We start from the raw sequence: 26,828 nt of genomic DNA, 5'->3' as shown, positions 1-26,828 counted from the left end.
TATAGTGGTTGTATTTTAATCGAAAATGATATGTACATAGGAATGGTGCTAATTCTTAATAGTACCAGTGGAGGGTCTCATCCCCAAATAGAACATTTCAAAGACAAAAGTATATTCGAAGAGACTATAAATACCCCTCCAGGGGTCAAATATGCACAAAAGAAATGCACTATATTGCCAAAAGGATTTGAGGAGCCTGCTTTTACACGCACATGAACTTTAATGGCATCTCAGTTTTAGTCCGTAGGGTTCAATATTGAGTTGGCCCACCCTTTGCAGCTATAACAGCTTCAACTCTTCTGAGAAGGCTGTCCACAAGGTTTAGGAGTGTGTTCATGGGAATGTTTGACCATTCTTCCAGAAGCGCATTTGTGAGGTGGACGAGAAGGCCTGGCTCGCAGTCCTTGCTCTAATTCAACCCAGAGGTCTCCTGGCGGGTTGAGGTCAGGACTCTGTACAGGCCAGTCAAGTTCCTCCACCCCAAACTCGCTCATCCATGTCTTTATGGACCTTGCTTTGTGCACTGGTGCGCAGTCATGTTGGAACAAGAAGGGGCCATCCCCAAACTGTTCCCACAAAGTTGGGAGCATGAAATTGTCCAATATATCTTGGTATGCTGATGCCTTAAGAGTTTGCTCAACTGGAACGAAGGGGCCAAGCCCAACCCCTGAAAGACAACCCCCACACCATAATCCCCCCTCCACCAAACTTTACTCTTGGCACAATGCAGTCAGGCAAGTACCATTCTGCTGGCAACCGGCAAACCCAGACAAGTCCATGGGATTATCAGACAGAAGCGTGACTCCTCACTCCAGAGAACACATCGTCACTGATTTAGCGTCCAGTGGCAGCGTGCTTTGCACCACTGCATCCGACGATTTGCATTGCACTTGGTCTTGTAACGCCGCGGGCGCATGTGTGCCCACTAGCCTGCGATTTAAAGGGGACGTACAGGTACGCCCATTTGCGCAGCCATGCCATTGTGCCAACGTACATCGTCGTGCGCTGGTCGGCAACCGGTTAATGTCTAAACGGCTGGCAACAAAAGTGAGTACATCCCTAAGTGAAAATGTCCAAATTGGACCCAATTAGCCATTTTCCTCCCCGATGTCATGTGACTCATTAGTGTTACAAGGTCTCAGGTGTGAATGGGGAGCAGGTGTGTTAAATTTGGTGTTATCGCTCTCACTCTCTCATACTGGTCACTGGAAGTTCAACATGGCACCACATGGCAAAGAACTCTGAGGATCTGAAAAAAATAATTGTTGCTCTACATATAGATGGCCTAGGCTCTAAGAAGATTGCCAAGACCCTGAAACTGAGCTGCAGCACGGTGGCCAAGATTGTACTCACTCTTGTGAGAAACAGTATCTCTAAAAAGCGTTACCGGCCGTCACCTCTCACATGCACATAGGGGGTCCACGAGGCAGAGTTTACTATGCGGGACGCCAGGTGCTGGCGGCTCCTCTGACAGCTGTCAGGATTGGGTTTCTCCTATGCCGGTATGCGTTCCATGAACTGCTGACACATCTAAAGAACTCTGCGGTGGTCTCATCCACCACCTACGCAGAGTGTCAAGATTTTAACATGTAAGTGTGCTTTTTTTTAATTGTTCAATACATTTACATCCATATACTAATGAAGATCCCGCGCTGCTATTTCTTTGTTTGAGTTTCTTGAAACTCCATCTATCTATTTGACAAGTTGCAGGACTCCTGATATTTGGAATTGGCCTGTGTTCAACAACACGCTGATGCTTTTGACTGACTATTGAAGAAGCTGGACTTTGTAGTACACTTATCGCTTTTGTGGAAATTATTGTTCTACAGTGGTTTGCCACTTCCATAGAGATCGGCCAGGTATGGCACATGCAAACCTACATTGGTCCAAGCTAAACCAATGCAGCTATCAAAAAATGACCATACCTAAACTTCACCTTTAGTTTAAATATTTCTCTAAAATCAATCTGTGATGTAGTAATTTGAAACACTACATAGCAGGCTCCTCTTTTTCCTCCGGCAGGCATTTGACAGATCTCAGCTCCGAAAGTTCTGATCTGATAAAGTAAATAAAGTTAAATAAACCGGCACATCTACAACTTTTATAGGCCTGCAAGACTGGATACCCAAATTCTATAATTTGTGCAGTGGTGACAGGTTCTCTTTAATGTCATATGAACTGAATTCTTTGTGTCTGCTAGAGCAATTAGAATAGATTGGCACAGATGCAAATTGAAAGTCTGTATGCTGGTTCGTGTTTGGTGCTCTTTCTGCTGCAAGGTCAGGGCGAGAACATGTAGCGACACTCTTCATTTTCTCAATATCTCGGCCTCAAATTGAATTAACCTCATTTAGCTATCTGGCACGCTCCTGCCTTATCAGCTGCGGAGACCTTTTCATTTGAAACAGCAGCTTAAAAACCCAGTTTATCAGCGCAAGATTCCAACTTGTAATACCCAAAAGTAAGGTCTACTGCTCTGTATTCATCAGAGGCAGCTAGGTCTGAGCTGAAGTGGAGACTACTTAAAGTTTGTAGTCTTTTATTTACTGTGAAGATTACCTGTCTTATAGGGAACATCTGGAAATGTTATATGTGCTTGAACAGTACCCTAAAAGATATACATTTTGTGGTGGGTTCCTTTTGAAGAATGCATTTCCCGTGCGCTCCAGTTCTGTAAAACTGCAGTGTGAGATCATCTAATGCACTTCTGCCTCTTACTATTATCTTATCAATATGGACTGTTGTCCATATTGTAGAACTATTGTTCTCCTTGCTGGAGAGGAAGCTGTACCTGAAAATGTGCAGTGCAAGAATCCCTGTTTCATTTATCTTGTAGACTCGTGCTTCCCTCGCCTCTCTGGCTGCTTTTTCAATAGTCTCCCACCAGTCACCAGATCACCAGTCATCATGTGGGCAGCTCAGGCAAAAGAAAACTGACACAGTTCACCCCTTCCAGTATGCTTTTTTTTCTCACCTGCCTTTAGGGCCAGGCCTTTTGGGAAGACCAGAAGAGTTTTGTATTTTGACCGAAAGGCTCACAACTGTTTTGCACTTTGGCAGTTTTGAAGCACTTGTCCCGTTCCCCTTTATTTTTACTTTGTCACTTGCACCTTGCAATTAGTGGGACGTAGGTCCTCGGACTTGCCCCGCAACTCTTGGGTGGGGGGGCAACATGGTCTTTTGGTCAGGTTTTTCCCCATCTCATGTGATCTTCTGTCTGGGGGGGCCCCACCTAGTACTTGGGTCGCCTTGCTCCAGCAGGCCTCCCGGAGAAAGGGGTCACCTAATTTTCGGCTGATTGGGACGAGAGAGTACCCCAGTCCCTGTCAGGAGCCTTGTGCCCCCAGGGATTGGAGTTAGGACACTAGTCTGAAGAGAAAGGATCCTATGTATACCTTGTGCACTTTTTTGTGTGCTCACTTTCTTATGCACCTGGTGTTTAGGTTTGTGAGCGTTTTTCAGATCACCACAGGGCTTCAAAAAAGAAAAAAGTAGCCTTTTAGCTTGTGCTTAATTACAAAGCTACAGTGTTGAAGTGTGATTATTGGGGGGCCTGAGGAAATACTTCCCCCTGCTTACAGCTGATTGATGAAATATTGGCCTAGGCAAGGTAACTAAACTAGAGCTCAAGGATTTTTTTTTTTACTAAGAAAGGTGGAGCTTTTTCGAAAAAGTGAAGTCCCTTAAAGGTGTCCACTTCAACTAATTAATACAATTTTAACAATTATTTTGGAACCTTGCCTAAGGCCCCTTTCACACTGACAATCTGATCAGGTCCGACCAGTCAGTTTTTCAGGTGGACCTGATTGGACCCTCCAATCTCTTCTATGGAGCGGCTGATGTCAGCGGGTAAATCAACCCCACTGTTTATTTTTTTACTTGGTATCACCTTCCCAACTTTTGGCTTTTCTTTCCCGGCCACCATCAGAAAAGCCCATTTAGTTGTCAGTTTGGTGCATGTTTAATAGAATACCAAATAGAAAAGTGATGGCCTGTTTTGGTAAAGTTTCCAGTACTGATACTTTAATTATTTTATCAAATGGAGAACCACTGTTTGTCATAAAGATTTCACATTATGTTATCTTTTCATTTTTTTTGGGCTGCTATGAATGAAAAAATATCCAGAGAAAATAAACAGTTTGCAGTGTATTTTTGATCAGTCCTCTGGTGGATGTTAACTTTTTCCTCTCAAGGCAGCCTGGAGCCATCATCCTTCTGTAAGCAAAATACGGAGTCTCTGGGGAGACGCAGCCGAGAAAACCAGACTAATGGGCATGTAAATTATAGATAACAATTTTGCCCACACTGGACAAAATGTACAATACAGCCTTCCCATGTAAAGTTTTGTTTTCTGCAGAAGCAATTCTATACATTTATTGTGAAATGTCGCATTGTTTAAATTGTATCGTCTACCCAGATCCAGCTGCAGCGGTCATTTCGACAGCTTGGCTAATGCTCGAGACCGTGCGGCCACAAAAGTAGGCCTCATCCAACAACGATTTCGCTAATTGCTTCATAAATTGGTGTATGAGGACTTAGTTTGCAATCAATCTACCTTTATTGAAGGACCACATTAAAAGAGCTGTAAATATATATTTTTTAATCTATTCATATATAAGGCTTAAAGTGTAAAGCCTAGTACACACAACGGCGGACCTTGTCATGACGGATGGTGTGTCTCACGGACCCCCTGAACACAGTCGGAACAAACGACAGTGGATCTCTTATTGCAGCCATAATACTAATAGGGGATTTTGACTTGAATCCTGAATCTATTGATACTGCAAGATCCTTTGTTCATGACGGGAAGTCTGATATCTATACTCACTTACAATCACTATTCGGAGGGTTTAGGACTATATATCCTCCCCACGGGGTGGACCAATATTTGAACCATCCAGGTTTAATCCAAACCTTTTCAGGGGCCATCCTCTGACAGCGCCATTAGTCACTCTTGCTGCAATATCACCACCTTTGCGTGAATATGACGCCACTCACGCTACTTTTGAATGCAAATCCTCCTATATAATTACCCCTGATGAAAGGAATTTAAAACCGGAAACGCGTTGGGTACCGCTAGAGCTTATCCCGAATGATGGACACCAGAAAGTTCTACCGGACAATGGAGTGATACCTAATCTACATCTATATATGTATCATACAATTTATTGCAAGATAATATATATCTTTGTGTTTTTTATGGTAATCATGTCTTTGTCAATGTCTGTTCCCACAATCAGCATGCTTAGATGATTTTTTAATAGAATCTACATGTTATTTGTACAATAAATTCAGATCTTTTAATCAGTTGCTAGTGTCTTTGCCAATTTAAAGTCCCAATTTCTTCTGGGGTGGTACAAATTCCCTTTCTATATATACAGGGATGTGGCAAACTCACTACACTATCTGACATGGTGAAAGCCTATATTTATCTAGTGCACACAATCAGATTATCGGACGAATGATCGTCCTTTTTTTTTTTTTGCATGCTAGCCTCCTTGTCCAAAACGAATAGGTTACTAAAGTGCGAAAATTTTTGTTCAACAGAATAAAAATTTGGAAGTGATGTAATGTATTGTGGTGTATTTGTATTGTACTTTAAGACGAAAACTGTACTGAATACCGTAAATGATAAACGTCTGATCTCGTATCATACGAGAATTTTTTTTTGTTTTTGTCCCTTCGGAAAATTTTGAACGACAGCCGCGTGCTAACGATCAGATTATTGTACGATCATGTCGAAAGTCGTGTTTTTTGTACAATATTCTGATAGTGTGTACAGGGCTTATAGGAGATGAAAAGGTTAGGTTTTTTTTTTTTTTTTTTTTTAATAACATGTCATACTTCCTCCTGTGCAAGGGTTTTGCACAGAGTGGCCCCAGTCCTCCTCTTCTGGGGTGCCTCAGTGGCACTTCTGGCTCCTCCCCTTCTCGAGTGCCTCCACGGAGAGCCGAATTGCATGGGGACACTCGTGTTTGCGCGCTCCCGAGTGCTGCTGCTGCGTCCATTGACATAGACAGCAGGACTCGGCCCCGACTCCCGTGTCACTGGATTTGATTGACAGCAGCGGGAGCCAATGACCAATCAGTCTATCCAATGAGGACCCGAGACAGCGGCTGGAGCTATTTTAGTTTTTTATTTTTACTCCCCCCCCCCCCCCCCCCCCCAAATGATTTCAGCTTGTTTTTTCCTTTTGAGTTTTTTCAATTGAGTTTATAGGTCACATTGAAGGTGGAAAACGTTCTGAAATTATTTATCTGTGGCTCATTTTTTTTACATCACAGAAACCTGACATTTTAACAGGGGTGTGCAGACTTTTTATATCCATTGTACATAAATAAAAGCGGATCATTTTAACCACCACTGCCAGTGTTAAATAGTTATCTCATCCATCTAAACTGATAAGTTTTGCTGGCGAGCTTGTTCTTTTGAAAAACAACAGACTTGCTGGCTGGATCACCAGATGAAAATAGAAGCAAAAAAAGCCTAAAAAAGGAAACTAATACAGACACCACATCTAGGAATTGTTAAGCTGCAATATAATAAGTGTTTGCTTTTGGGTTTAGTACTGCTTTCAGAAATTCATACTAACTATGCTAAATGTGATCTGGGCATCCATGCAGGGTTAAAGAGGAGTTCGACCCAGGGGCGCCGCGCGCCGTGATTGGCCGCTCAGTCACCTGGGACCTGTAATGGGTCCCAGATGATTGACAGGAGGGAGGGAGCAGAGCGAAGCCCTTCCTGTGCCGAGGGGGAAGTGATGTCACCAGCCCAGGCACTGGAAGAGGCAGACTACGAGGGACCCCCTAGCAACAGGCATTTAGAGGTGAGTTAAAAAAAGAAATATCCAAATTTTTTTTGTTTTTTTTTGGGGATTTTTCATGTATTTTTGTTTTTTTGGGTGGAACCCCACTTTAACTTAAATCCTCTTTCTCTCAGCCACATTTTTATAAAAGCTTGTTTTTACATATAATCTGTAATTATTTATGTTCATGAGACAGCCATATTTATTTGGTGTATTTGCAAGCTCTGCTCCCTGCTTCAGTAGTCCTGCTCATTGGCCTTTCGATATAAAGGTCTACCGGGCCGATCTGATTGACTAAAAGCAATGCAGACAATGAGACATTATTTTCAACAAATGTTGACCGGGGAATGGAGAAGGTGCATTTATTGAAGAAATGTACTGAATATTTTTTTTTTTTCATTCTTGCACACACATTCACCTTCAATGCAGGTTTTGTACCACCGTCTCCGGTCTTCATACTATTACTATAAATTCTTACTTTCGTTTTTTTGAAGTCAGCGGCAAAAACTTTCATTCACTCTGGAAGGCGTTTAATGGGCCTGATGCAAAAATCATTAAGGAGCGCGTGTCCGGCACCAAAGTGGAAACTTTATTGAAAAATTCAATGTCACCTCTAAGTTGGTGTAGATAAGGAGAGGTCACCAGGCAGCTATTAATAATGCAGTTGTATAGATTTTCTTTTGCTTGTTTCTGGGTTATCTCAACATTGCAACAGAGTGAATGTCACACCGCCGCAGACTCTCATTAGTATACTCTCCCATATGCTAACAGAATAGATTAGATAATAAGCGAACGGAAAACAATGTGGTTACAGGTTTCTAAATGTTAAGCATCAAGTGAGTAAATGTGTAGTAAAATCCAGTGTGTGTTTTCCATGAAGACCAAAAAATTGTGATTTATGTTTTGTGGGTGGCACCCATTTTATCTAGTAGTTTTTAGCAATATGGTGAAAAATGGAACAGCCTTTTGTTGCTTTTAGTGAACCTTTCCATTCCCTAAGCATGGGAACTTCTTAAAGTGATACTAAAGTCTAATTTTTTTTTTGCTTAAAAATTTACAAACATTTTATACTTACCTGCTCTGTGCAGCGGTTTTGTTTAGAGCAGCCCGGATCCTCCTCTTCTCTGGTCCCTCTTTGTTGCTCCTAGCCCCTCCCTCTCGTTGAGTGCCCCCACAGCAAGCAGCTTGCTTTGGGGGCACCCGAGCCAAACTGCAGCTCCGTGTGTCCATTCAGACACGGAGCCCCGCCCCCTCTCTCCCCATTGGCTCATTGACTTTAATTGACAGCAGCGGGAGCCAGTGGCGCTCCGCTGCTGTCTCAGCCAGTCAGGAGGGAGAGTCTCTCATGGACATCGCTGAAACAAGATGGGGCTCAGGGAAGTATGGGGGGGGGGCTGCTGCACACAGAAGATTTTTATCTTAATGCATAGAATGCTATACAATATAGAGCTCAGCTCCCGGTCTCCATCTTGTGGGGTTATCCCGCTCCCTGGTGCAGGCCCTCCCCACAGCTCCTCTTAACCACAAGCAACATTTCACAAGAACAAAAATGGAGGCTGTTATTTGGATTTCAATTCCATTATAAATCTTTTTTGGAGTATAAAGCAGAACTTTACTCTCTCATACAATAACTATTTTTAATCTTTATGCTGCTATTATTAGTAAATAGGAAAGTATATTATATTTATTTGTTTTAAACTTTTTTATTTGTTACATTTCTTCATTTATTTCCTGCAAGCGATCCCCTGTTTTTACCATGCAGCACGGCAACCACTAGGCGTGGGACCCGGAAATTCGCAGCGATCACTGGAGTAGCAGTGCCTACTACAGTCATTTCCAGCTTCCATTGGGATTGGCCAGGTGTGGAACATGCATATTTGCGTTGGTCCAAGTTGAACCAATGTAACTGCAAATAAAAGCTGTACCTAAACTTCAGCTTTAACATAAGGGAAGGATTCTCTACTCACCTGTGTACAGTGGGGAAAATAATAATTTGATCCCCAGCAGATTTTTTAGGTTTGCCCACATACAAAGAAATGAAGGGTCTATAAATTGTATCATAGGTGTATTTTAAATGATAGAGACAGAATATCAACCTAAATTCCAGAACAAAACACATGATACAAATGTTAATAAATTTAGTTGCAGTTCAGTGAGTAAAATAAGTATTTGACCACCAAGCAAAACATGACTTAGTACTTGTTGGCAAGCACAGAGGTCAGACGTTTCTTGTAGTTGGTGACCAGGTTTGCACACATCTCAGGAGGGATTTTGGTCCACTCTTTTTTACAGATCTTCTCTAAATCATTAAGGTTTCTTGGCTGTCGCTTGGCAACTCAAAGTTTCAGCTCCCTCCATAAATTTTCTATAGGATTGAGGTCTGGAGATTGGCTAGGCCACTCCATGACCTTAATGTGCTTCTTCTTGAGCCTCTCCTTTGTTGCCTTGGCGGTATGTTTTGGGGTCATTGTGATGCTGGAAAACCCACCCACGACCCATCTTCAGTGTTCTGGCTGAGGGAAGAAGGTTCTCGTCCAAGATTTTACAATACATGGCCCCGTCCATTGGCCCCTCAATGCAGCAAAGTCGGCCTGTACTTTTAGCAGAGAAACAGCCCCAAAGCATAATGTTTCCACCTCCATGCTTGATTGTAGGAATGGGGTTCTTAGGTTCATGGTTAGCATTTTTCTTCTTCCAAACATGGCGAGTCGAGTTGAGTTAATGCCAAATAGCTAAATTTGGTCTTATCTGACCACAGCACTTTCTGCCAATCCTTCTCTGAATCATTTAGATGTTCATTAGCAGATTTCAAACGGACCTGTACATGTGCCTTCTTGAGGAGGCGGGAATGTGTGGGCGCTTCAGGATTTCGATCCCTCACTTTTTTCATGATCATCCTTACCACATGAGGCAAAATCCTGCGAGGGCAATTGATGGATATTTTGTATTTCTTCCATTTGAAAATAATCGCTCCAACAGTTGTCTCCTTCTCACCAAGCTTCTTGCTGATGGTCTTGTAGCCCATTCCAGCCTTGTGCAGGTCTACAGTCTTGTCCCTGATGTCCTTTGACAGCTCTTTGGTTTTGCCCATGATGGTGAGGTTTGAATGGAAGAAAGCAATTCTGTGGACTGGTGTCTTTTATACACATAACGAGTTTCATTAGGAGCACCTTCTTACATTGACAGGACTAATCTCTGTACCACATGAGCACATACCGTATCCAGTCTGTAGGAGCCAGAATTGTTGGTTGTAGGGGATCAAATACTTATTTTACTCACTGAACTGCAGCTCCATTTATAACATCTGTATCATGTGTTTTTCTGGATTTTTGGTTGATATTCTGTCTCTATCATTTAAAATACACATTTCATAAAAATTATAGACCCTTCTTTTCGTTGTAAGTGGGCAAACTTACAAAATCTGCAGGGGATCAAATATTTATTTTCTCCACTGTAGATGCAGCATCGATCTGAAGCTGCATCTTTCACCTCTGCCAATTGTTAAGATTGAGTAAGTATAACAATATAATCTAGAGGTCAGTATGGCCATATGTAATGTAGAAATAACTAGTTAAAGATGATTTGTAGAAGATGACTTGCTTTTTGGTATCATGCCATACATAGTCAACCATTTTATACTTCTCTGTATAAAAGCTGAAGTTTTATTTGTGTAAGTACCACACCCTTTTCAGCCGTGGTCCAGTGTACACTGTAACCTTGTATCCATATGTATGTGACATCTACTCTGAAGTTAACCTGTATCAAGAGAATGCCTCTGTCTTTAATTCCAAAAGGCTAACTTAACACAATACACTGAGAACTGAGCGACCACAGATCGCTGACCTCTCAGTTCTTGGGTTTGCTCTGCCTCCCCAGCGCTCACTGGAGTGGAGGGGGCAGGAGTAGCTGGCTCAGGTTCTCAGCGGCCCACTAAGAGGCTGAGCCAGCTGCCGGTCAGGTATCTGGGTGGATCCCAACATTATTGTCGGGATCCCTGCAGAGCCTGGACCGGCTCTGTGACATTAGAATGCGGGTCACAGGAGTGCAAAACTAAGTGCACTACGGTGATCTACAGGGGAAGTATGGCCAAAAGAGCTTTGGCCATACTTCTTTAAAGATTTCTCTAAATTGAATATGTGGGGAGAAATAGGTTGAAATACTACACGGCAGGCTCTTCTTTTTCTTCTGGGTGCCTGCTCTGATTACCTGCACAGTGCCCAGTTCAAGGAGAAAAATGCAGCTGCCTTTGGAAGCATACAAGATAAATGTGTTACTGATGTGACTTACAATGGAACGATAGTCAGACAGCTAAATGCTCAGTATAGGTCCAAACATGTCAACACTGTTACTGGTTAAAAAAATATTTCTGTTTAGCCAGTCCTTGCATTCCAGGCTGAACAGACACCACACGTCCCTGACCTCGCTCTTTTCGCTGTAGTTAAAACGATAATGCTTGGTCAAGGACTGGCCCAGCCCTGTGAATGGCAAGTGGTGGACACTTATGAGGTCATCTATTTGTTATCTGCTTCTATCAGCAATCATCTTGCATGAAAATTATACTATTCTGCAGCTGTATCAATCATTCATCAAGCTTGTGGACGGCCTTCCCAGAAGAGTTGAAGCTGTTATAGCAGCAACGGGTGGGCAAACTCAATACTGAACCCTACGGACTAAGACTGCATTAACGTTCATGTGCGTGTAAAGGCAGGTGTCCCAATACTTTCGAAAATATAGTATCCACAGAGCTTCACTGTTTCCACATTTTGTTATGTTACCGCCTTATTCCTAAATGGATTCAATTCATTATTTTGCTCAAAATTCTACAAACAATACCCCATAATGACAACATAACGAAAAAAATCACATGTAAATAAGTACTGATAATCCTTGAGATGTTTCTACAACTTGATTGGAGTCCACCTGTGGTAAATTCAGTTGATAGGACATGATTTGGAAATGCACACACCTGTCTATATAAGGTCCCACAGTTAACAGTGTATGTCAGAGCACAAACCAAGCCATGAAGTCCATGAAATTGTCTATAGACCTCCGAGACAGGATTGTATTGAGAGACAGATCTGGGAAGGGTACAGAATATTTGTGCAGCATTGAAGGTCCCAGTGAGCACAGTTGCCTCTATCATCCGTAAATGGAAGAAGTTTGGAACCACCAGGACTCTTCCTAGAGCGGGCCGTCTGGCCAAACTGAGTGATTGGGGCGAAGGGCCTTAGGGAGGTGACCAAGAACTTGATGGTAACTCTGACAGAGCTCCAGTTTCTCTCTGTGGAGAGAGTAGAACCTTTCAGAAGAACAACCATCTCTGCAGCACTTCACCAATTAGGCCTGTATGGTAGAGTGGCCAGGTGGAAGCCACTCCTCAGTAAAAGGCACATGACAGTTCACCTGCCAAAAGGCACCTGAAGTACACTCTGCCCATAAGAAACTAAATTCTCTGGTCTGATGAAACAAAGATTGAACTCTTTGGCCTGAATAGCAAGCATCATGTCTGGAGAAAACCAGGCACCGCTCATCACCTGGCCATCACCATCCCTACTGTGAAGCATGGTGGTGGTAGCATCATGCTGTGGGAATGTTTTTCAGCAGCAGGAACTGGGAGACTAGTCAGGATCAACGGAAAGATGAATGCAGCAATGTACAGAGACATTGTTAATGGAAACCTGCTCCAGAGCACTCTGGATCTCAGACTGGGGCAAAGGTTTTATCTTCCAACAGAGCAACGACCCTAAGCACACAGCCAAGTTAACAACAGAAAATTGGATACGGGACAACTCTGTGAATGTCCTTGAGTGGCCCAGACCTGAACCCGATTGAACATCTCTGGAGAGATCTGAAAATGGCTGTGCACAGACACTCCCCATCCAACCTGATGGAGCTTGAGAGGTCCTGCAAAGAAGAATGGGAGAAACTGCCAAAAAAATACGTGTGCTAAGCTTGTAGCACCATACTCAAAAAGACCTGATCACGGATGTGGAAATACAGGGCAATTTAGGAAACAGCGCTCACAGGTCAATTGGCTTCAGTAAAAATCACACAAATGGGAAACATAAGGGAAATACAAAGACACTGAATTTCAAAAGAGCCAACTTCCCTAAACTACCAACCTTGTTAGAAGGCATGAATTGGGATAAAATCTTAGAAACAAAGAACACGGAGGAGAGATGGGTTTGCTTTAAGAGCATATTAAATAAGGGCATTAGCCAATGCATCTCATTGGGTAATAAATTTAAAAGAGCAAACAAAAGTCCTGGATGGCTTAACTCCAATGTAAAAATGCATATAAAAGCAAACCAGAAGGCCTTCAAAAAATACAAGGTTGGGGGATCATCCTCAGCATTCAGACTTTATAAAGAATGCAACAAGAAATGTAAGGGTGCGATTAGGGCAGCTAAGATAGAACACAAAAGACACATAGCGGAGGAGAGCGAAAAAAATACCAAGAAATTCTTTAAGTATATAAACAGTAAAAAAGTGAGGACAGACCATATTGGCCCCATAAAGAATGAGGAAGGACATCTGGTTACAAAGGATGGGGAGATGGCAAAGGTATTGAATTTATTCTTCTCCTGAGTCTTCACGAGGGAATCGGGGGACTTCAGTAACCAAAACTGCAGTGTTTATCCTTCTGACACATCACAGGAAAAGCACCTCCATGGTTAACAGAGGACAGAATTAAAATTAGACTTGGGAAACCAAACATTAATAAATCACTTGCATGGCTTGCATCCGAGGATACTTGGGGAACTCAGTTAAGTAATTGCCAGACAATTGTTCCTAATTTTTACTGACAATCTACTGACTGGAATGGTACCAGGTGATTGGAGAAAAGCCAATGTACCGCCAGTATTTAAAAAGGGCCCAAAATATATCCCTGGGAATTACAGACCAGTTAGCTTAACATCAATAGTATGCAAGCTCTTGGAGGGGATGATAAGGGACTATATACAAGATTTTAGTAATGAAAACGGTATCATTAGCAGTAATCAGCATAAATTCATGAAGAATCGTTCTTGCCAAACCAATCTATTAACCTTCTATGAGGAGGTGAGTTGCCATCTAGATAAAGGAAGGCCCGTAGATGTGGTGTATCTGGATTTTGCAAAAGCATTTGACACAGTTCCCCATAAACGTTTACTGTACAAAATAAGGTCCGTTGGCATGGACCATAGGGTGAGAACATGGATTAAAAACTGGCTACAAGGGTGAGTTCAGAGGGTGGTGATAAATGGGGAGTACTCGGAATGGTTAGGGGTGGGTAGTGGGGTTCCCCAGGGTTCTGTGCTGGGACCAATCCTATTTAATTTGTTCATAAATGACCTGGAGGATGGGATAAACAGTTCAATCTCTGTATTTGCAGACGATACTAAGCTAAGCAGGGCAATCACTTCTCCGCAGGATGTGGAAATCTTGCAAAAAGATCTGAACAAATGAATGGGGTGGGCGACTACATGGCAAATGAGGTTCAATGTAGAAAAATGTAAAATAATGCATTTGGGTGGCAAAAATATGAATGCAATCTATACACTGGGGGGAGAATCCCTGTGGGGAATCTAGGATGGAAAAGGACCTGGGGGTCCTAGTAGATGATAGGCTCAGCAATGACATGCAATGCCAAGCTGCTGCTAACAAAGCAAACAGAATATTGGAATTAAAAAGGGGATCAACTCCAGAGATAAAACGATAATTCTCCCACTCTACAAGACTCTGGTCCAGCCGCACCTAGAGTATGATGTCCAGTTCTGGGCACCAGTCCTCAGGAAGGATGTACTTGAAATGGAGCGAGTACAAAGAAGGGCAACAAAGCTAATAAAGGGTCTGGAGGATATTCGTTATGAGGAAAGGTTGCGAGCGCTGAACTTATTCTCTCTGGAGAAGTACACAATAGGGATTAAACTTCTTTGCGGAAGGGAGTTTAACAAGACACATTGGCCACTCATTAAAGTTAGAAGAAAAGAGGTTTAACCTTAAACTACATAGAGGGTTCTTTACTGTAAGAGCGACAAGGATGTGGAATTCCCTTCCACAGGCAGTGGTCTCAGCGGAGATCATCGATAGTTTCAAAAAACTATTAGAAAAGCACCTGAACAACCGCAACATACAGGGATATACAATGTAATACTGACATATAATCACACACATAGGTTGGACTTGATGGACTTGTCTTTTTCCTCACCCTCACCTACTATGTAATTGGTGCCAAAGGTGCTTCAAAAAAGTATTGAGCAAAGGCTGTGAATACCTATGTACCTGGGTTGTTTTTTTTTTTTTAATAAATTTGCAAAGATTTCAAACAAACTTCTTTCACGTTGTGATGGGGTATTGTTTGTAGAATTTAGAGGAAAATAATGAATTTAATCCATTTTGCAATAAGGCTGTTACATAACAAAATGTGGGAAAAGTGAAGCACTGTGAATACTTTCCAGATGCACTGTATAACAGCTTCAACTCCTCTAAAAAGGCTTTCCACAAGGTTTAGGAGTGTGTCTATGGGAATATTGGACCATTCTTCCAGAAGCACACTTGTGAGGCCAGGCACAGTTGGACAAGAAGGCCTGGCTCGCAGTCTCCGCTCTAATTCATTCCAAAGGTGTTTTATCGGGTTGAGGTCAGGACTCTGTGCAGGCCAGTCAAGTTCCTCCACCCCAAACTCGCTCATCCATGTCTTTATGGACCTTGCTTTGTGCACTGGTCTAAATCATTTGGTGGAGGGGGGATTATGGTGTGGGGTTGTTTTTCAGAGGCTGGGCTTGGCCCTTTAGTTCCAGTGAAGGAAACTCTTAAGGAGTCGGCATACCAAGAATTTTTTTTTTTTTTTGGACAATTTCATGCTCCCAACTTTGTGGAAACCGTTTGGGGATGGCCTTTTCCTGTTCAAACATGACTGCGCACCAGTGCACAAAGCAAAAGTGTGTCTTGTCTACAGTCACACAGACCATGACACTTGGGATTGTCATGGTCTGGGGCTGCATGAGTGCTGCCGGCACTGGGGAGCTACAGTTCATTGAGGGAACCATGAATGCCAACATGTACTGTGACATACAGAAGCAGAGCATGATCTCCTCCCTTCAGAGACTGGGCCGCAGGGCAGTATTCCAACATAACGACCCCAAACACACCTCCAAGATGACCACTGCTTTGCTAAAGAAGTTGAGGGTAAAGGTGATGGACTGGCCAAGCATGTCTCCAGACCTAAACCATATTGACCATCTGTGGGACATCCCCAAACAGGAGGTGGAGGAATTCAAGGTCTCTAATATCCACCAGCTCTGTGATTTCGCCATGGAGGAGTGGAAGAGGACTCCAGTGGCAACCTGTGAAGCTCTGGTGAATTCCATGCCCAAGAGGGTTAAGGCAGTGCTGGAAAATAATGGTTGCCACAAAAAATATTGACACTTTGAGCCCAATTTGGACATTTTCACTTAGGGGTGTACTCACTTTTGTTGCCAGCGGTTTAGATATTAATGGCTGTGTGTTGAGTTATTTTGAGGGGACAGCAAATTTACACTGTTATACAAGCTGTACACTCACTACTTTACATTGTAGCAAAGTGTCATTTCTTCAGTGTTGTCACATGAAAAGATATACCGTATATACTCGAGTATAAGTCGAATTTTTCAGCACATTTTTTTGTGCTGAAAGTGCCCCCCTCGACTTGTACTCGAGACAAGCACTTTTCTGCAGCAAAAAATGTCATTTTCCGAACTGACTTTGGGGCCCCGTATCTCAGGGCCACTTGGTGCTAGGAACCCCAAATTTGGTGTGCAAACCCAGTGGAACTGGTACCACATCATATCCAAAGCTAAAGTTCCTAGCACTAAGTGGCCCCGAGATACGGGGCCCCAAAATCGGTTCGGAAAATGTCATTCTCTGCTGCAGAAAAGTGCTTGACATTTTCTGAACCAATTTTGGGGCCCCATATCTCAGGGTCACTTGGTGCTAGGAACCCCAAATTTGGTGTGCAAACCCACTGGAACTGGTACCATAACATATCTAAAGCTGGGGTTCCTAGCACCAAGTGGCCCTGAGATACGGGGCCCCAAATCCGGTTCGGAAAATGTCATTCTCTGCTGCAGAAAAGTGCTTGACATTTTCTGAACTGATTTTTGGGGCCCTGTATCTCGGGGCCACTTGGTGCTAGAAACCCCAGCTTTGGAAATTTTATGCTGATAGTTCCACTGGGTTTGCACACCAAATTTGAGGTTCTTAGCACTAAGTGGCCCCGAGATACGGGGCCCCAAATTCGGTCAACTGTGTCCATCTGCAGCAATGTCATTTCGGGACCCTTTGGGTTCAGAGACCCCAAATTTTTGCTGCAGCTAGGGGGCATCCAGGAACCCTTAACTACCGAGTTTGAAGTTCAGGGGACCTATGGCTGCAAATGGGCACAGTGAGGCTGCAAATGGGCATTTTTGACCCTCTTTTCCACTTATAGTAGCTGTGCATTTCTCACCCTCGTCTTATACTCGGGTCAATAAGTTTTTCCCATTTTTTTTTTTTGTGGTAAATTAGGGCCTCGACTTATACTCGGAACTACTTATACTCGAGTATATATGGTAATACATTTTTTACAAAAAATGTGAGGGGTGTAGTCACTTTTGTGAGATACTGTATGTATATATATATATATATATATATATATATATATATATATATATATATATACACACACACAAATACAAAGATAGATGTAGATATTTGTTACAGGTACTTACAGTTGTACTCATAAGTTTACATACCCTGGCAGAAGTTATGATTTCTTGGCCATTTTTCAGAGAATATGAATGATAACACAAAAAGTTTTCTTTCATTCATGGTTAGTGTTTGGCTGAAGCCATTTATTATCAATCAACTTTATTTTCTCTTTTTAAATCATAATGGCAACAGAAACTACCCAAATGATCCTGATCAAAAGTTTACATACCCCAGTTCTTAATACCGTGTATTGCCCCCTTTAACATCAATGACAACTTGAAGTCTTTTGTGGTATTTGTGGATGAGGCTCTTTAACTTCTCAGATGGTAAAGCTGCCCATTCCTCCTGGCAAAAAGCCTCCAGTTCCTGTAAATTCTTGGGCTGTCTTGCATGAACGGCACATTTAAGATCTCCCCAGAGTGGCTCCAGAACCTTCACTCTATTTACTTTATTCTGCTGTAGCCAATGACAGGTCGACTTGGCCTTGTGTTTTGGATCATTGTCATGTTGGAATGTCCAAGTACGTCCCATGCGCAATCATTAGGTGATTAAGCGCACTTGGAGTGTGTGAAATGCATCTACCAGCTTTCTGTCAACACTTTGGGATGTTCTGAATAAAGGAACTTTGATCGAGTACAGAGTGCGGCCATTTCTTCTTTTGATCATAAATTCTGCCAGGGTATGTAAACTTATGAGCACAACTGTATATAGCGGCATCAATTTACGCAGCTCTTTACATACAGTATATTGTACATTCACATCAGTCCCTGCCCTCATGGAGCTTACAATTTAAGGTCCCTAACTCACAATCATACACACACATACACGGGCCAATTTAGACAGGAGCCAATTAACGTACCGGCAGGTCTTTGGAGTGTGGGAGGAAACTGGATTACCCGGAGGAGATCCACGCAGGCACAGGAAGAATATGCAAACTCCTTGCAGGTAGTATTGTGGTTGGGATTCAATATTGATAATTTTATGTATTCAATTATGTTCTAAATCGAGACAGCCTTATTACGTACTTTCTATAGTCTATACTCAGTCTGGATAAATACTTGTTTTTGGTTTTCTTCTCAGGGCTCTCCCGCATGCACACCTCTTCCCCCTTCCTTGTTTTTTTCATGCTGGGATTCTGTTTAGTGCCGCAGAGTCATTTAATGTAGTAAAATCTTGTTTTATGTTGGGTAACCTCCCGTGAACCTTGGCAAACTTTCCGTCAGTTTGTGCCATTTTGCTTTCTACACGTAGAAGGTCTGACCTTGACAATGAAACCCACTGCACAGAGTGACTGTTCGCTGAGATTAATGTGCTACCTGGGACTCTCAAGGTTAGAGACGGCATTTTTTTGTGAAATCATGTATAAATTCATGGAAGCAAATCTTGTCACATCAGGCTGTGTTGCAGGAAAAAAAAAAGTGTACGGGAAGATTTATAGTGTATGAAATAACTTTGAAATTTCAGCAATATTGGTTCTAAACAGGAATTCCTTTCGTATTAACATAAGAGGACTGTGTGTAATAACAAGAAGGGGAAATGTGTTTGTGGTGTTTGAAAATGATGAGTTGAACTTTCTTAAAGCCCGGTTGAAGCCTCTGTATTTATTACTGTAATGTCAAGCTGCAAATACAGTAACAGATACTCTCTTCATTCTCAGTGTTTTTACATACTATGCTGGAGCAAGGGTTAAAATACAAAGTTACAATGTTTTAGTCTGATCACTGAGGAGACTAAGTACAATGCTTTCGCCTGGCTGCAGCAGACTAGTGGCATCTTGGCTTAGGCAAAGCCACGGGACTGGTCTTTTTACATTGACATGTCAGTTCTGAACCAACATCTCAGTCCAGGAAGTCGATCGGAGTAGGCAACCTTAGAGAGATGATCTCCCTGCCCCATTAAAAAAAAAAAAAAAAAAGGAAGATTTGAAGTCCAGTGAGAAACTTGATATTCACTTTGATTTACATTTTTTTTCGTATCTGTAGTCATTTGTCACCCTGAATCTGATGCAGGAGTCTAGGTCATCTGTCAGTCTCCTGCTGTATTTGTCCTGCCTGGGCTGAGCTTTGGCTTCCTGGCTGGTTGGTTTGAGTCCTGGCCTGTGCTGCCTGGGCCGGGTTCTGGCCTGTCCTGCCTGGGCCGGGTTCTGGCCTGTCCTGCCTGGGCCGGGTTCTGGCCTGTCCTGCCTGGGCCGGGTTCTGGCCTGTCCTGCCTGGGCCGGGTTCTGGCCTGTCCTGCCTGGGCCAGGTTCTGGCCTGTCCTGCCTGGGCCGGGTTCTGGCCTGTCCTGCCTGGGCCGGGTTCTGGCCTGTCCTGCCTGGGCCGGGTTCTGGTCTGTGCTGCCTGGGCCCGTTACTTGCCTGTGCTGCCTAGGCCTGTTACTGGCCTGGGCCCGTTACTGACCTGTGCTGCCTGGGCTCGTTACTGGCCTGTGCTGCCTGGGCCTGTTACTGGCCTGTGCTGCCTGGGCCCGTTACTGGCCTGTGCTGCCTGGGCCCGTTACTGGCCTGTGCTGCCTGGGCCCGTTACTGGCCTGTGCTGCCTGGGCCCGTTACTGGCCTGTGCTGCCTGGGCCCGTTACTGGCCTGTGCTGCCTGGGCCCGTTACTGACCTGTGCTGCCTGGGCCCGTTACTGGCCTGTGCTGCCTGGGCCCGGTTCTGGCCTGTGCTGCCTGGGCCCGGTTCTGGCCTCTGCCGCCATGGCCCGGGTTCTGGCCTCTACCGCCATGGCCCGGGTTCTGGCCTCTGCCGCCATGGCCCGGGTTCTGGCCTCTGCCGCCATGGCCCGGGTTCTGTCTTCTGCCTCCTGGGCCTAGGTTCTGGCCTGTCCTGCCTGGGCCGGGTTCTAGCCTGTCCTGCCTGGGCCGGGTTCTAGCCTGTGCTGCCTGGGCCCATTACTTGCCTGTGCTGCCTGGGCCCATTACTTGCCTGTGCTGCCTGGGCCCGTTACTTGCCTGTGCTGCCTAGGCCTGTTACTGGCCTGGGCCCCTTACTGGCCTGTGCTGCCTGGGCCCCTTACTGACCTGTGCTGCCTGGGCTCATTACTGGCCTGTGCTGCCTGGGCCCGTTACTGGCTTGTGCTGCCTGGGCCCGTTACTGGCTTGTGCTGCCTGGGCCCGTTACTGGCTTGTGCTGCCTGGGCCCGTTACTGGCCTGTGCTGCCTGGGCCCGTTACTGGCCTGTGCTGCCTAGGCCTGTTACTGGCCTGGGCCCCTTACTGGCCTGTGCTGCCTGGGCCCCTTACTGACCTGTGCTGCCTGGGCTCGTTACTGGCCTGTGCTGCCTGGGCCCGTTACTGGCTTGTGCTGCCTGGGCCCGTTACTGGCTTGTGCTGCCTGGGCCCGTTACTGGCCTGTGCTGCCTGGGCCCGTTACTGGCCTGTGCTGCCTGGGCCCGTTACTGGCCTGTGCTGCCTGGGCCCGTTACTGGCCTGTGCTGCCTGGGCCCGTTACTGGCCTGTGCTGCCTGGGCCCGTTACTGGCCTGTGCTGCCTGGGCCCGTTACTGGCCTGTGCTGCCTGGGCCTGTTACTGGCCTGTGCTGCCTGGGCCCGTTACTGGCCTGTGCTGCCTGGGCCCGTTACTGGCCTGTGCTGCCTGGGCCCGTTACTGGCCTGTGCTGCCTGGGCCCGTTACTGGCCTGTGCTGCCTGGGCCCGTTACTGGCCTGTGCTGCCTGGGCCCGTTACTGGCCTGTGCTGCCTGGGCCCGTTACTGGCCTGTGCTGCCTGGGCCCGTTAATGGCCTGTGCTGCCTGGGCCCGTTACTGGCCTGTGCTGCCTGGGCCCGTTACTGGCCTGTGCTGCCTGGGCCCGTTACTGGCCTGTGCTGCCTGGGCCCGTTACTGGCCTGTGCTGCCTGGGCCCGTTACTGGCCTGTGCTGTCTGGGCCCGTTACTGGCCTGTGCTGCTTGGGCCTGTTACTGGCCTGGGCCCGGTTCTGGCCTGTGCTGCCTGGGCTCGGTTCTGGCCTGTGCTGCCTGGGCCCGGTTCTGGCCTCTGCACCCAGGGCCCGGGTTCTGGCCTCTGCCGCCATGGCCCGGGTTCTGGCCTCTGCCGCCTGGGCCTGGGTTCTGACCTCTGTCGCCTGGGCCCGGGTTCTGGCCTCTGCCTCCTGGGCCCGGGTTCTGTCCTTTGCTGCCTGGGCCCGGGTTCTGTCCTTTGCTGCCTGGGCCCGGGTTCTGTCCTTTGCTGCCTGGGCCCGGGTTCTGTCCTTTGCTGCCTGGGCCCGGGTTCTGTCCTTTGCTGCCTGGGCCCGGGTTCTGTCCTTTGCTGCCTGGGCCCGGGTTCTGTCCTTTGCTGCCTGGGCCCGGGTTCTGTCCTTTGCTGCCTGGGCCCGGGTTCTGTCCTTTGCTGCCTGGGCCCGGGTTCTGTCCTTTGCTGCCTGGGCCGGGTTCTGGCCTGTGCTGCCTGGGCCAGGTTCTGGCCTGTGCTGCCTGGGCCGGGTTTTAGCCCAGGACAGTTTTAGTCAGGACAGTGCAGGGGTCAGGAGTAACAAGCTAGTGTTCAAGGGTTAGTAGTATATAACTCAGATTGCAATAGTCAGGCCTAAGTAATGCAGGGTGCACTAATCAGAATGTTGTGTATCGGACATCATATAAAAAAGCTTTCATTCTCGTCATACTGATTGAAAATAGTCCTTTAACAGGGAGTTTACTGTTTGTGCCTCTACGTTCCCACCGACACCCTGTGCTCGAGTCCCTCAGCGGTGCTCCTGGCTCCTCCTCTCAAGTGCCCCATCGGAGAAGCGCTCTTCTTCATGGACACCCGTCCGGGCGAGCTCCCATGTCCCGTTTCTGCCTCTATTCACACAGAAAGCAAGACCCGGCGCCCGCGTCATTGGATTTGAATTTAAAAGACCAGTCCAGTGGCTTTGCCTAAGCCAAGGATGCCACTAGTCTGCTGCAGCCAGGCAAAAGCATTTTACTTAGTCTCCTCAGTGATCAGACTAAAACATTGTAACTTTGTATTTTAACCCTTGCTCCAGCATAGTATGTAAAAACACTGAGAATGAAGAGAGTATCTGTTACTGTATTTGCAGCTTGACATTACAGTAATAAATACAAAGGCAGCTGTCCCAATACTTTTGACAATATAGTTTATGTGAACCCGGCCTTACTAAACATGTATGCACTTAACATGTCTGAAAGCTGTCCTGGGTTTCCAAAATGGAAAAGTTAGTATTGCAAAGAGAAGGAAAGAGGCTTAGCAGTGTCCAAATGTGAGGCCACCTACAATGTGCTACACAGCGATATCTCAGTGGTCGGAGGGTCGCTGCCACCAACTATTTAGAAGTCCAACTGGTCTTTAAATTGAAACTGTAACCAAACATGCATCATTTTATTAAAACCTTAGTAATTAAACCACACCTCCGAACATTTTGAGATGGGAATGAGGGACACCTACTAGCAAATGTATGTAGGCATTGGACACACCCCCTGCCACACCCCCTTAAAGGAGAATTAACCCAAAAAAAGGTTAATTAAATCCACAAGTGTTTTTTTTACCACTACTATTCCTTTATATTGGCTTTTAAACTGTACAAATGCAGCAATTTAGATGAAAGGTTTAGCGCTGGGAAACACTTTTTGAAAGATAAAAAGTGCATTTTATATACAACTATATAGATCAGACCAAAATGAGGAGGAATGAGGGACAGAGAGACATTGCTCCAAATCAGGGACAGTCCCTCGAAATCAGGGACAGTTGGGAGGTATGATTAAACATGTAGATGAGACAGTCATTTAAAGTGGATCCTTCCCACTCTCTTCCTTATGTAATTGGCCATCACTAATGTAGTTAGTATAGGCCAAAAAAAAAGCATCTAAATATGATTTCTTGCATCATTTGTTTCTGTGTTGTCATGTACTGATGCTCCTTTTCTCCTCCACGCCACCGTTTGTAACCAGGAGAAGTCGTCGAAGGCCGGCTTCTTCTGTTTTTTGTGTGCCAGCCCACCAATGATGTCACCATCCGATCCTTTGAGATCTTGCAGTTTACACACAGGATCACTGGTGGCGTAGCCTTCCCAGGGGGCAACTGGAGGGCACTGGCTACATCAAAAGTGCCTAGGAAATCCCGGATGTTGATTCAATTAAACTGTAAGTTTCTTAATAAATCTTTCTGAATGGAGCGGTTTTATAGATGTGCATGCAAGAGCTGCATGCACCTGTGATCTATTTTTTTTTTGTTTGGGGAGGGGGGAAGGAAAGGCTCTGCTTTAAGTTGGAAATATTTTTAAATGGAAGGGAGGGGGGGAAATAGGGAGTTTGGGACTTTTATGTGAGGCATAAGAAGGTAGGTCCAATGCCTCCATCCCTGGTTGTCAATATGACTGAAAGAAAGGTTGGGACTTTATATGAAACATGCAACTGAAAAGTGATACAGTGGAACCTTGGTTTGCGAGTAACGCGGCTAATGAGCGTTTCGCAAACTGAGCACTGTATTTCTAAAATTCCTAACTCGGTTTACGAGTGTTGTCTCGCAAAACGAGCAGGATTCAGGCCAAAAGCAGTGTGCAGTACCGCTTTTGGCTTGAGGTGGGGGGCGCCGGAGCCGAGCAGAGCCGAAAGTCGCCATTCGGAAATGCGCGGAAAGGCCTGAGGACAGTTCGGCTGACCTCGGCAAACCTCGGAAAGGCTCGTGAGCTGAGTCTTTCCGAGGTTTGCCGAGGTCCGCCAAAGTGTCCCTCGGGCCTTTTCGGCTGTTTCCGAGCCTCTCCGACGCCCCCCCCCCGCCTCTGGCCGCATGCGGTATTGCATCCCATTGAAGTCAATGCGGAACTAATTATTTTCATTTCCATTGAGTTCAATGAGAAAACTCGATTTGATATGCGAGTACTTTGGATTACGGGCATAGTCCTGGAACGGGTTATGCTCGTAATCCGAGGTTCCACTGTACTGGACAGTGGGTGTCTGATCAAAAAATTGTAAATTGTGACTGTACATACTGGATCTCAATGTCACAGCAACCCAGGAGAATATATGCATAGAAATAATATTTATTTCATATATAATACATTTCTAGCTTAAAGCATAATATTAAATGGTAGTAACATTATAAAAAAAGTCAGGCACATTAATCCATATATCACACAATAGGTATATAAGAAATCATGATTGTTACAGCATAATACAATAAAACAAGGTAAAAATGATGAAATGATCCCATATAGTGTGAATCAGAATGGCTCGACGCGTTTCTTGGAACTCTCCACTCATCAGGAGCAGGTGCTGGTGGTATCTGAAATTAGTAAGGTTCAACTATTGGTAAGGGTTCTCCAATAACAGAAGAGTGTGGGGGGGGGGGGGGGGGGATAGAGAGACAAAAAGGTACAAATCACATATGGGGCGAAAAACATCCACCCAGACTTACAGATCACCTATGGGTCTGGCTGAGAGCGGTGGGGGTCCGCACACTGGCCCGGACAAGTCAGTTTTATTGTATTATGCTGCAACAATCATGATTTCTTATATACCTATTGTGTGATATATGGATTAATGTGCCTGACTTTTTACAATGTTACTGCCATTTAATATTATGCTTTAAGCTAAAAATGTATTATATATGAAATAAATATTATTTCTATGCATATATTGTCCTGTGTTGCTGTGACATTGCAGTATGTACAGTCACAATATACAATTTTTTTGGTCAGACCACCACTGTCCAGTATCACTTTTCAGTTGCATGTTTCATATAAAGTCCCAACCTTTCTTTCAGTCATATTAAGTTGGAAATAGTCTTTGAATAATACATTTGTTTTCCAAGTACAATATCTGTGAATTTTTTGTGTCTGCTTATAGTTGCAGCTTTTAAACAGCTAAAAAAAAAAATGATTCAAGTAGCTGAGCCATTTACTGGCCTGACCTGTCCTTTCTCCAAAATGTCATGTCCTTCATTTGTAAAAATGTTAATGGTTCTTTCTATTACGGTGGGGAAAAGAAAGCTGCATTTCCTTTGCTGCGGGAGAATCTTGCCTCGCTGGCAGTCTCTTTTTGTGCAAATGAACTAAAAAGAGGAACTCTGCTTAATGTAAGAAAAAAAAATGTTTTCAAGTAGTTGCTGCAGTGGTCCCGGAAAAATCCTTTGTGCTTTGTCCTGAAGAGCGTGACCGTGTCCGGGTTCTGTCACTTTATTTTTAATCAGTCTTAAAGTGTAATGACCAGGGCTTTTTTTCAGCAGGAACTAGGGGGAACTCAGTTCCACCACCTCTGGCTCAGGTCTTCTGCTCCCTGCTCACCACTATCACTTGGTAACACTGAAGTCCAGCTTCTACCTTTATAAGTGATAGCTTATCTCCCAGTAGCTCCCACAGGTCAGATCTCCTGCGCAGATCCCACTAAGTGCCGGACAGGGACAAGGTAGATACAGAACAGGTGCCCAGGGTTCAGTGCAGTCATGGGCAGGAGAGGGGGCGTGGTAGGCCGCACCCTCTGTGGTCTTCATTTTTTCCCTGGTGACCAGTTGTTGATGCTCCTACTGCATAATCTCCCTTGCAAGTGACTGTAGTATAGCATAGTATGCTGGGAGATACTACAGCCGGATAGGTGCTCCAGCTTAATATTGCAACAAAGGTAAGACATATGACAGATGGTGGAGCTTTTAAGGAGGGGGGGAGAAGATGAGGGCACTGGAGGGAGGGGGTTGTATGCAGAGGGAAGAGCTACTATTTGATGCCATTTGGCAGGTATGTGAGTGTGGCGGGCATGGTTGAGTTCCTGCACCTATTCTCTGAGAAAAAAAGCCCTGGTAATGACCAATCAAATTGTTTAATTTCTCTCTCCAGCTTTACCTTCAGGCTGGGTTCACATATATGTGGCTGCAGTTTGGAGTCCTGTGCATTTCTGTTCACCGATTCAAAATTTTTTTCCCCTGAATTCGCACCTGAAACGGACCCAATAACGCACAGGACCCTTTTCAAAATCGTGGCCGCCCCCCATATGTGTGAACCGACTCTATTGAAACCTGTTCACATGTTATTCGAATCCGATGTGGTTAAAAACGCATCTAATTCTCATATAAACGATATTACTAAAAGTATTGGGACGCCTGAATTTACACGCACATGAATTTGCCAGTAGAGCTGCACGATTCTGGACAAAATGAGAATCACGATTTTTTTTGCTTAGAATAAAAAGATCACGATTCTCACACAACGTAAAACCTTTCACATTATACAAAAAAATTGGGCTAAATTCATTAAAGTAATTTTTTTCCAAAAAAATTGCATGTGAAAGACCGCTACACACATACAGTGTGACATAAATAAAATATTGCAACAACCACCATTTTAATCTCTACTTAAAATATATATATAAT

At 44.8% G+C, this 26,828-nt stretch overlaps 1 protein-coding gene across 5 annotated transcripts in view; it reads left to right on the top strand.

Annotated features, from left to right (window-relative positions):
- The window catches only part of PHF14 (PHD finger protein 14), a 368,482-nt gene that overhangs the window by 282,670 nt on the left and 58,984 nt on the right, over positions 1–26,828 (top strand). For 3 of the 5 annotated variants that reach the window (XR_012244357.1, XR_012244356.1, XR_012244358.1), the window contains one exon: positions 23,417–23,608. The exons of the other annotated variants lie outside the window; for them this stretch is intronic. The gene's annotated coding sequence lies outside the window, so the exon portion shown is untranslated. The remainder of the gene's footprint in view (positions 1–23,416; positions 23,609–26,828) is intronic. 5 annotated transcript variants of the gene reach the window in all.

Source organism: Aquarana catesbeiana, linkage group LG05, assembly GCF_042186555.1.
Source record: "Aquarana catesbeiana isolate 2022-GZ linkage group LG05, ASM4218655v1, whole genome shotgun sequence".
In the NCBI taxonomy this organism is placed as follows: domain Eukaryota; kingdom Metazoa; phylum Chordata; class Amphibia; order Anura; family Ranidae; genus Aquarana; species Aquarana catesbeiana.
Note: the sequence above shows the minus strand (reverse complement) of the source record. Positions and strands in the feature narration are given on the sequence as shown.